Genomic DNA, 12,143 nt, shown 5'->3' on the forward strand with positions numbered 1-12,143 from the left:
CTGGGGGTGACTGAAGCTCCCAACTGCTCCTTTTTTTCTTTTTTTCTTTTTTTTTATTCTGGGCCAGCTTTAGCTTGAGGCTAGGCTCCAGCTCTTCGGAATAAAATGCTGAAAGTAGGTTTCTGGCCTTTGCATACAATGTTGCGATCCTGCTGGGTGAAGTCCGGGGATATTTGTTACAATGTTTGAAACTGCAGGCTCAGAGGCCTGCAGCTGCAGGCGGGGAACGTTGGTTTCCTCCATCACTGAGGCAAGCAAGCCTCATGTTAGTTTCAAGCTGCCTGGCTGCCGGTCGCCATCTTGGCTGACAGTTAATTTGCATATCTCGCTGATTAGCCAATGAAAAGGATAGCGGTCATACGTCAATTACCATGTTTCTCTTTTATTAGTGGAGATACTTTTAAACAGTTTCCCTGTTTTCAGCTACGTGCCTTTCTCCTTCCACCTCCAGGTCCTAAAGTTTTGGAGGGATAAATACAGTGAACATATTAATATTAATCTTCTTGTTTATACTCTCCTCTCTGAGCATTCAAGTCCCAGCTTCCTGCACTCTGCTAAGTGAGTTCCCACTTCATCTCTTAAAATGTTTTGACCTCTCTGATTTGCTGTTGTCTGCTCTCCTGTCCTCTTTGTCTTTATACCGTATTTGCCGGCGTATAAGATGACTGGGCGTATAAGACGACCCCCTAACATTTCCACTCAAAAGACAGAGTTTGTTATATACTCGCCGTATAAGACTACCCCCTCTTCCGCACCCCTTCCACACACCAAATAAAAGGTAAAACAATATCGGAGTTGATCTTAACATTTTAATTTATATTCAAATGCTTATGACATGCAGGAAAACTGTCACAAGGCTGTATGTAATCAAACATATACATAAAACAGTGCAAGTTTATTACCGGTAAACATACCGGTAATTCACTAAAGAAAACACACCCTATAGACTGGTACCGTCGATGCTTCTCAGGAACACAGGCAAGCAGCCTACAACCTAGAGGGACTGTCAATGATAGAAGTAAGATAACAAATAGAGGGAGAGAGCAAGTACCGGGCAACTCCCTAGCAAGTTTGCTGGCGTGACAGTTTCACCTTAACAGCCTTCAAACTCCTCTTCATCATCTGATATTAAAAGTTCATCAACGACATCTTGGTGCCATGATAGGGATCATAGGGGTTTGACTGGTCGACATTTTCTATGCCGTACTGTACAATGGGGCAGTATTGTGGTTGGCTGTTGGCTGTATACACAGCCTGATTTGATTGGTCCCTGCTCCCTGGTTGCCCGCCCTGTCACTATAGCAGCCTGGTCCACGCTTGCATCAGCATCTCCGTGGGACCTCACTAATGCGCAAGTGCGAGCTCTTCAACATTCTAACAGGCACCATGATAGCGCAAAATCGCGAATCGCGATAGCATACTGGGTGTATGGTCGGCTGTGTGCGATTTTGCGAGTGTGGTAACATCGCATAACAGCAAAATCGCAGAACAGCCGAGCCTACAACAAGCAGCGCTGCTGATGCCTGAACGGTATGTGGAATGAAGTGGGCGGGCATCAGGAGGCCACTATGGCACGGGGCAAGCACTATGGGCAGTCTATCTGAAGTGTACCTGGCGTATAAGACAACCCCCCACTTGGAGGCATATTTTTCAGGGCCAAAAAATCGTCTTATACGCCGGCAAATACGGTAGTTTTATACCGTGTTTGTTTATTTATTTTCATCTGGTGGTTTTGGAGATAAACATTGTGTGTTCAATCTTCCACGTTTGACAGAATGTCTCCTCCATTATATTTTGATTTTTCTTAATTGAATTCTCAAGAGTAACCCTCTTTTTCATCATGAAGGTAACTTTATGAATTTTTCTGTGTTAAAGTGGCTAACACAATGAATAAATACACTGTACTACTGCACTACTACTATAGTGTACAACAAACTCTACTAAATATTATTATACACATGTAACTTCTCTCATTTTTAAAAAACTGAAAATCTCTCTTGACCCCACATTCCCCTCTACATACTGCCCTATTTTCTTGCTCCCTGTGGTAGGCAAAAAAGTGGCCTCCCAAAGATATACTCATTTTCTAATCCCAGGAACCTGTGAATATTACCTAATATAGCAAAAGATGTGATCAAATTAAAGATCTTGAGAGGAGGAGCTTATTTTGGGTAACCTGGGTGAGCCCTAAATGCCTTCACAAGTGTCCTTCTATGAGAGAGACCAAAGGAGATCAGACATACACAGAAGAGGAGGAGGCAGTGTGGCCCCAGGGCAGAGGCAGGAATGACCCAGCCACAAGTCTAGGCAAGTGGACAGCCACCAGAAATTGCAAAGGCAAAGAATGGATTCTTTCCTAGAGCCTCCGTAGGGAGTGTGGCCTCCGCCAATATCTTGATGTTTGGATGTCTGGCCTCCAGAACTGTGAGAAAATACGTTTCTGTTCTTTTCAGCCGCCCGATTGGTGGTGATTTGTTAAACAGTTGTAAGAAACTAAGATCCTCCCTTTACAGCAGAATTCCTCCAAATAGTTGTCATGCTTATTTTTTCTAACTTTTTACATTGGACATTTTAATATATACAGAAAAGTTGAAAGATTAGAGCAATGAACAACCAAGTATTCTCTACCTATATTCAACAGTTGATAACTTTGCTCTATTTACTTTATGTCTGTTTATTTCCACACATACCTCCTAAGAATGTAGATATTCTTCTACATATCAATACCACCTAAATAAATTTAATTTTTAAAATTTTTATATATTTTTTAAATTTAATAGGTTATAAACAATTCTCTTATATTATCTAATATTCAGTCTATATTCAAATATCCTTTCTTGTCCCCAAAACATCTTTTATAACTTTTTTCCTTGGCTCAAGATCCAATCAGGACTCATATTTTAAGTGTGATTGTTAACTCTTTTAGTCTATATTAGTCTCCCTCTTAATCAGTTTTAACAACTTTGATATTTAAAAAATTTTAAGCCTGTATTCTTTTTTTAAAAAATATATTTTATTGATTATTTACAGAGAGGAAGGGAGAGGGATAGAGAGTTAGAAACATCGATGAGAGAGAAACATCGATCAGCTGCCTCCTGCACATCTCCTACTGGGGATGTGCCCACAACCCAGGTACATGCCCTTGACCGGAATCGAACCTGGGACCTTTCAGTCCGCAGGCCGACGCTCTATCCACTGAGCCAAACCAGTTTTGGCAAGCCTGTATTCTTATACATGTCCAACATTCTGGAATTATCTAATTGTGTCCAGATGGATTTATCTAATTAGCCCATGCTTCTATCTGCTGTAGTTCCTGTACACTGGAAGTTAGGGTTATAGGCCCTGGTTTCTCTTCCTCTGTAGCACTCATCACTCTCTGACTCAGGGTTTTCCTCCTGTAGTTTATTATCTCTCTTCTCCACTAGAATGTAAGCTCCATGAGGGAGTCAGTGTGTGTCTGCTGGGTTACCTGGTTTAGTTGTTGTCAAACCAACATATCGTAGGCACTCAGATATATTTGTGGTATGAAACAATCCGTCAGATTCAGTGATTTTACCTGGCTCAATACTATTAAACACCTATTGAGGAATTGCTGTAATAATTCACCCTGTTCTTAGATTATCTCAAACTTTTTGAAGCCTCAAATGCCTAAAAAGTCTCTATTCCAGCCCTAGCTGGTTTGCTCAGTGGGTAGAGCGTTAGCCTGCAGACCAAAGGGTCCCAAGTTCGATTCCAGTCAAGGGCATGTACCTCAGTTGCAGGCCAGGGCCCTGGTCGGGGCTCTTGCAGGAGGCAACCAGTTGATGTGTTTCTCTCACATCAATATTTCTCTCTGTCTTTCCTTCACTCTTCCACTCTCCCTAAAAAGGAAAAATATCCTCGGGTGAGGTACAGAATTCCCCTCAGCAGTTTGAAGGCATGCCCCTTTGTTTTGTCCCTTCAAGCACGGCCATTGAGAGTCCAGATCTATTTTCTTTTAAAATATATTTTATTGATTTTTTACAGAGAGGAAGGGAGAGGGATAGAGAGTTAGAAACATCGAAGGGAGAGAAACATCGATCAGCTGCCTCCTGCACATCTCCCACTGGGGATGTGCCTGCAACCCAGGTACATGCCCTTGACCGGAATCGAACCTGGGACCTTTCAGTCTGCAGGCCGATGCTCTATCCACTGAGCCAAACCGGTTTTGGCCAGATCTATTTTTATGCTTGAGCTATTGTACATGACCAGGTGTTCTGTATATGTGGCCTGTTTTCTTCTACTTGTCTCCATATTTCTGTTCATTTATTTTATTTTATTTTATTTATTTTAAATATGTTTTTATTGATTTCATAGAGGAAGGGAGAGGGAGAGAAATATCAATGATGAGAGAGAATCATTGATGGGCTGCCTCCTGCATGCCCCCTACTGGTGATCGAGCCTGCAACCCGGGCATGTGCCCCAACTGGGAATCAAACCCTGACCTTTTGGTTCATAGGTCGATGCTCAACCACTGAGCCACCACGACCAGACTGCTTATTTATTGATGAGAAGCTATAGCTTGTTCTGTCTTCCATCCTCAAGGAACTCTAATCCCATAGTTGGACAATGAAGTAGAGATATTGGGTATGGGCAGAGTTGGAAAGATATGCTAAAGAAGGCTCCACCCTCGTAGTAGGAGCTTTTTGACAGATGATGATAGCCAACATTTACTTGATTTATAATAATCAGAATAATTTCATAGGCATTATGCTAAGCACTGTACATGTTCTCTAGCATTTAAGCTGTCCAGCAACTCTGAGGTAGGAACTCTTACTCTATCAACTGTCCCAACTAGAAACGGCAAGGGCCAGGCTTGAGCCCAGGCAGCCTGACCCCAGAGCCACACTCCGCTAGATGACCACCTCGGTTTTGAAACCTGCCATAGCCAGGGCCCTGAGCCTACCCGGGGGCAGGGAATGAGGCTGTGCGACAACCCTCCCATTCATTCAGTGAGTGCTTGTTGAATGAGTGCTTCAGTGGCAAGTTTTTAGGACCATAAATGCCAAAAAACAATGATGTTTATTTTTCCCCCAGATCTCTGCCTTCCCGAGATCATCCTCTCCTAGCCTCCTCTGGTGGGGTTCTCTGAACACCAAGAACTTGTTGCCTCTCTTAGGAGAGGCCTGCACATGCATGAGACCAAGATGAACACTTTTCTGTTGTGTGGGTCTCAGATTGCACTGCACAGTATATACATTATGAACCAAACCATCAGACTTTTTCTTTGGCTGCATTCCATTTTCTCTTGGGATAACGGATGCATTTCACTGAAGCTGCAGAAAGAAAAAGTGAAGATCAAGAACCTGTGGGAAATGGCAGCCACCTTGTAGGTATAGCTATTTCCCTCTCCTAGGTGGCTAGTACTTTATCATATCCCTTGGACTAGAATTAACCAAAATGCACACAGTTCAGAGAATTGAGGGCTCCTGAGTGATTTTTTAACATATTTTTATTATCCTATTTTTTCTTTGCACATTCTCCCAAATCCCTGTTTCTTGCAACAGGATGTGTTTAAAGTGACATAATTGTTTGGTTTTATTAAAATGTCCTCTTAGTCTGTCCCAGTCATTCATTCAGCAAATACTGAGCATGCACTATGTGCCAGTTGGGAAGGTAGCCAAAGTGCAGGGCTAGGCCTTACCCTTGGCCTCCTTTCTCAGGTTGAGACAGATGTCTCAACACATAGATCACATGCATTGTGAGATGGGTTAGCAGGGAGCTATGTACCAGGTATGGCGGGAACCACTGAGAAGGGAAGGCCCGACCCCAGGGGGGCTAGTCAGGGAGGTGACCAGAGAAGGCTTTGTGGCGGAGATAACCATTTTAGGCGGGACTTAAAAGGGTGAGAAGGTAACAATGGGTGAGAAAAGGACACATAAACATTCTAAGCGGAAAGAATAGTGTTGCCAAGGTACAGTGACCAGAACCTGCATGGCTCATTCAGGAAAAGGAGTAAAGAGGGTATTCTAGAGACTGGTAGGATGTGAGCTTGGGCAGAGCCTAGGGACAGCCTTGGCACAGGATTAAGGAAGTTAGCCTTTGTTCTGTCGGTACAGGGAGAATGACAGCATTTATGTAAAGCATCAGATCTTTGCTTTACATAAAGTTCTAAGCCGAGAGATCTAAATCAACGGCACAGCGTGGGAGTGGGTCAGAGGGGGCCACTGAGTGGTGCTCAGTAAATCAGGAGGTGCAATTATTAGCTCATAATGAATAGGGCAGAGAGGATAGGCTATGAACGAAGGCAGACAAATGGAAATGAAGAGATAGATTGGAGAGGGTTTTAGATGTCCTATTTAGCAGGATTTCCTGACCCTGAATGGATGGTGAGGAGGGAGGCACCAAGCTTAGAGATAACAGTAGCTGCTCCATATCTTCAACCTTACTCTGCAGTTAGGCGCTTTGCACGCAGTATATCATTTAATTCCATAATAGCCTTATGGGAGGGGTTGTATTATTATCCAAATTTTATAGATGAGGAAGTTGGAGCCCAGAGTGGTCAATCAAAGTGACAAGGCAGGTATGTTGTGATGGTAGTCAGGATATGAACCCAAGGGAATCAGCACCCTTAGCCACTCCTCAGTAGCTTCTGCAGCTGACTGGATTTCAGTGCCAAGTGATTGGGAGGAGAAGTGGCCACCCTGAGAAGCAGTTAACGAATGGCAGATTCAGGCCTGGATCCCTCTGGAAGCACCTGCTACTTCCCAGAGTTCACACACAGGCTGCCTGGGTGCCATCAGAATACAGATGTGTTGTGTTTGGTCCATAGAGTTGTTTTTTTTCCTTTTTCTTTTTTTTTTTTAGAGAGAAAGGAAGGAAGAAGGAGAGGGGGTGGGGGGGATAGAGAGAGAGAGAAATTGATCAGCTGCCTCCTGCATGCCCCCACTGGGGATTGAGCCTGCAACCTAGGCATGTGCCCTGATCAGGAATCAAACCAGTGACCTTTGGTCCATAAGACGATAGATACTCAACTAACTGAGCCAAACCAGTAAAGGTTTTTTTTTCTTTTTAAAATTACAATTGATATTCAATATTATTTCATACTAGAGGCCCGATGCATGAAATTTGTGCAAGAGTAGGCCTTCCTTCCCCGGCGGCTGGCACTGGCTTCCCTCTGGCACCTGGGACCCCGGCTTCCCTCACAGCCCCAGCTTCATCCTGAAGGTTGTCCGAAAGGACATCTGGTCTAATTAGCATATTACGCTTTTATTATTATAGATTAGTTTCAGGTGTACATGGCCCATAGGAAATTTTAAACAGTTTTTAGAATTAATTGCTAACATTTAAACATCTACAAATTTACATTAAAACCTGGATTTCTGGCTTTCTTAAAAAGCAGGGAGATCGGGCCACACCGGCCCCATATTGCAACCCTTGTTGCCTCTCCGGGTTTCCTACAGCAGGGACCTGTGCTCCCAGTTGGCCAGAGCCCGCCAGCATGCCTAGGGTCCCCGCCCACCTCCACAGGTACCTGAGTTTGCATCTCTTGGTGACAAGCTGGTCCAGTTGATGCCAAGCTGTGCTTGTGCATTTATTCTCGCGTCAAGCCCAGGCCTCTACTGATGGCTAAAAGGGTTGTTGTTTTTTAAGTATATTTGTATTGAGTTCAGAGAGGTAGGGAGAGGAAGAGAGAGATAGAAACATCAATGATGAGAGAGAATCATTGATCGGCTGCCTCCTGCATGCCTCCCCATTGGGGATCGAGCCCACAACCCGGGCATGTGCCCTTGGCTGGAATCAAAGATGGGACCATTCAGTCCGCAGGCCAACACTCTATCCATTGCCAAACCAGCTAGGGCTAAATACTCTTTTTGAGCTTAGGGAATGCAGTATAAGATAAAAACTGTGTTTTGTTCTGTTTGTCTTTTTCTAAATGCTGTGGGAATTGAGAAAAACTACATACCTACCCATGCTTGAGTGCCCACAGGGAGCAGGCTTATGTGCGGTAGTGCAGGACAAAGGTGAATGTCTTAGTTCCTGAAACCAGCACCGATTAAAATGAACCATCAGTCTTACCATGGAAAATGGCAAAAGTAGTGGCAGCTGTACAAATTATGCTGTGATGTTTTTCTGTTTAATTTGTTTTGTAATAAGTCATTGGCTTGAATTTTGAGCTATGTACTTTGGGTGTATTATAAGGAAGCTTTTAGGGAAAATACGTGTGTGTGTGTGTGTGTGTGTGTGTGTGTGTGTACTATAGCCTATATAGCTTGAAATTTTCTGCAGAAATTCTGTTTCAGAACATTTTTTTAAAAAGTTGTGATTTAGCCCTAACCAGTTTGGCTCAGTGGATAAAGCGTCCGCCTGCGGACTGAAGGGTCCCAGATTCGATTCCGGTCAAGGGCATGTACCTTGGTTGCGGGCACATCCCCAGTGGGGAGTGTGCAGGAGGCAGCTGATTGATGTTTCTAACTCTCTATCACTCTGCCTTCCTCTCTGTAAAAAAATCAATAAAATATATTTTAAAAATAAATTTAAAAAAGTTTTGTGATTTATCAAATGTTGAAAACCTGTTTCTGTACCATTAAGTTAAAATGTGAGGCACAGGATGGGAAATAGGCATTTGTTCATATTAAATATTTTGTTACATTTAAGATGTAACAGTCCCCCATGGTGGCAGTGGTCAGGTTGGCCAAATAACGGAATTTATTATAAATGGCATTTAGAGACACAGGTTCCAACAGGTGTAAGAGATAGAGCTGATGCCCTGGCCAGCGTGGCTTAGTTGGTTGTAGTGTCATCCTGTACACTGAAAGGTCGTGGATTCAGTTCCTTGTCAGGACATATACCTAGGTTGTGAGAGGCAACCAATCGATGTTTCTCTCTCACATCAATGTTTCCCTCTTTCTCTAAAAAAATAATATATCAATAAATATAGTATACTTGGGTGAGGATTAAAAACACACACAATTATTTCCAGTTGAGCCTGATCTAGTACTGCCTCTCTCAAATCAGTTCAATGTCTCCCCTCTTCATTTTGTTGCCCTTTTATAAATCATTACAGAACAGGGAGGGAGGAAGGAAGGAAGGGAGGGAGGAAGGAAGGAAGGAAGGAAGGAAGGAAGGAAAGAAGGAAGGAAGGAAGGAAGGAAGGAAGAAAGGAAGGAAGAATGAGCTTCAGGAGTTTGACTCCTACTCTGAGTTCTTGTGTGACACCAGTTTCCCATCATGCCTGGCCCCTGATTTAGGAGCTGGAGGAAGGTGGTGGCTGCTGCTGGGCACAAATTTCTTAGAAGCCACTGGGCACTATTATGGGATGGCCACTCGTCTCAGAAGTTCACTGTCCACCTTGCAAGAGTGTTCATCCTGTCACATCACACTGACCCAGCTCTCAAGAGGCCAGCCCTGCCCGCTTTTTCCTGGGAGTTAGAAATAATTGTCTAAGGTTCGCATTGCAGAGCCATTTCTACGTAGAATACATGGGCTTGCGAGGCCACACTCTGCTGCTTGGACTCTGACCCTTGCCCAGCACATTCTCCTTCCTCCTCCTCCTCCTCCACAGAGACGCCCCACCCCCGATGTGCATGCTAGGGTGGGACCTGGACGTGTGTCGTGGCCGGTTCTGTTCGTGTCTGTATTGCTCAGAATCCACTGTTTCTTATTGATATATAGACAAATGCCTAATACTACGTGATCAAAACCGTGCTGAGAGCCAGGGACACAACAGTCAGGTGCCCTGCCCTGAGGACAAGAGGAGCGTGCAGGGACTGATTTGTGAACAAGGTACCCTTTGTTACAGTACATTAACAACTGGTATTTTATCTCAGTCACATTGTAATTTTATTTTTGTGGTGTGGCCCAAGAAGATCCAGCCAAGTTCATGGTAAAATTCTACTACTTTATTCACTTAACAGATATTTAGTAAGCACCTGCTATTTGCCAGGCACTATTCCATATGTCAGGATTTCAACAGAGAACAAACTGACAAAGCTCCCTGATCTCTTGAAGTTTATGCTATTGTGGAAGGAGACAGAAAAGTGAGGACAATATGTAATGTGAGCTAAGAATGTTGAAGGAAAGGCAAGCAGGGCGAGGAAGAGGGTATGGCGGTGCGCGTGCCCGTTTAAGTGGGGGAGTTGGGGAGGGCCTTTCTGATGAGGTGACTCAAAGCAGGGCCCCCAACGAGGGGAGGGAGAGGCAGCTGTTTGGAGGAAGTCCTTTCCAGGCAGGAAGGCAGCAGGGACAGAGCCCGAGTGGCAGGTGAGCCTGGCCTGTTGGAGGAATAGGAAGTCACTAAACGAACATCTGCGCTCCTCAGTCTCCTAGTGGGCAAGTCCATGTTGGGAGGAGCAAATGAAATCATTTATGTAAACCATCAAGCATGGTAAAAAGTTGACTTCATCCCGTATTTGTAGAGTGTCTAAATCATCATGGATCATAACGAGTATATTACAATTCTGTCCTTTCATTTTTTTTTATGATCGAGGTGAAATTCACAAAACATATAATTAACCATTTTAAAGTGTACAACCCAGTGGCATTTAGTGCATTCACACTGTTGTGTAACCACCACCTCTGTCTAGTTTCCAATCTTTTCATCACCCGACCCTTTTATTTTTAATATTGGTTTGTGTTGCTGCTCTTGAGAAAGGGTTCCCCGCCATGTCTGACTTTGCCCTTTCTGTTTCTGGCTGGCCTTCCCCAGTGCCTATGATTCACCCAGGTGCTTATTCAACAGATAATTATCAAGCATTTACTGTGCCATCGGCACCAGGTTGGGTAGGTACTGGGAATGAAATGCTGACAGAGGACACACTAGTACAGGTCCCCACATAATCTAGTGAGGGATTTAGCCACTGAACATATCGTTGCCAGAAAATGGATTTAAATTATGATAAATGCTTATAGAAAAAATGCTTTGAAAATTGTGTGTAAAGCTAATAGAAGTGGAGAAGCCACTAGCTGTTAAAGCTCAGAATAACATGATTATATGTTTTTTATAATTTGCTCGTAGTTCAGAGACACTGGAGAGACTCAGGAAAGTGACGTGGATTATGTGAAGGCAGGAGGTAGGAAGGCAGGCAAAGTTATTTCATTCATTTCCTCCCGATGGCAGCCCTTTGAGGTTCGCAAGGACAGATGTTCTTACCGTCCCTCCCATGTTATAGGTGTGGACACTGAGGCTTAGAGGTCGTGCCTTGCCTGAGGTCACCTGGTGGGGCTTATCGCTAATGTTTCACTTTGGCCCTCTGTCTGGTAAAGCTGAAAAGCACTGTGTCCAGTAGGGGGCAGTGGCACACCTGTTTGGGAGACTCGCACGTGTACCTCAGGGTTTGTCTGCGGCCGCCCCGCCAGGAGAGCTCCCAGCTTTCCAGGAGAGGGCACTGCGAGGCTGGCCTCAGACTCACCTCACAGGACCTCCCGGGTCCTGCCTCCTCCCTCCCGCTCGCATCCGCCAGAGACTCATGACCCAGCAAGCTCCCAGCTCCCTGGGGCCTCTTCTCCGTATTGGTGATTGTTTCTTAATCACGCTGTGGAGCAACAAATCAGGGCCGGTCGCCCAAGTCAGCTCAAGCGATGAGCTGGTGGTGATCCCCAAAACATGGGCGCGGCCCGGGCGGGGAGCTGCCGGAGCTGCCAGCGCGCCTCGGCCTCGCCGCCACCCGGTGCCGCCGCTGCGGCCGCGCACGTCGGTCATGTAGGCGCAGTTGTCAGGCTTCTCAGGCAGGATGACCTGGCAGCGTTTCCACCCCGCCCACAGCTAGTTTCGCTTTCCTAATGTCGTTAAAAAGTGCCTTCTAACTGAAGTAGGGTGGTTGAACAGGTTCCAACATTTTACTTAATTTTTTTAAAATTTATTTCAGGCAGGAAGGGAGAGGGGGAGAGATGGAAACATCAATGATGAGAAAGAATCATTGATTGGCTGCCTCCTGCATGCCCCCCATTGGGGATTGAGCCGGCAACCCAGGCATGTGCCCTTGACTGGCATCGAACCCAGCCCCTTCAGTCCATAGGCTGAACTCTATCCACTGAGCCAAACCAGCTAGGACAGTGGTCGGCAAACCGCGCTCGCGAGGCACAAAGGGCTCTTTGGCCCCTTGACTGTGGCTCTTCCACAAAATACAGACTTCTGCGCATGGGCCACGAAGTTTCAATCGCACTGTACGTGCGCGCCTGCACGT

The 12,143-nt window shown here is 45.0% G+C and overlaps 1 long non-coding RNA gene across 5 annotated transcripts in view; it reads left to right on the forward strand.

Moving 5' to 3' along the window:
- LOC102759609 overlaps positions 1 to 12,143 on the forward strand; it is a 23,310-nt gene that overhangs the window by 2,889 nt on the left and 8,278 nt on the right. For 2 of the 5 annotated variants that reach the window (XR_001515164.1, XR_001515163.1), the window contains one exon: positions 9,634 to 9,744. This is a non-coding gene — a long non-coding RNA (uncharacterized LOC102759609). Of the gene's footprint in view, positions 1 to 451; positions 559 to 5,055; positions 5,352 to 9,633; positions 9,745 to 12,143 lie in introns of all 5 variants that reach the window. The other 3 variants (XR_001515162.1, XR_436058.2, XR_001515165.1) reach the window with 3 other exon arrangements.

The sequence above is a fragment of the Myotis davidii genome, unplaced genomic scaffold (assembly GCF_000327345.1).
Source record: "Myotis davidii unplaced genomic scaffold, ASM32734v1 scaffold425, whole genome shotgun sequence".
NCBI classification, from domain to species: domain Eukaryota; kingdom Metazoa; phylum Chordata; class Mammalia; order Chiroptera; family Vespertilionidae; genus Myotis; species Myotis davidii.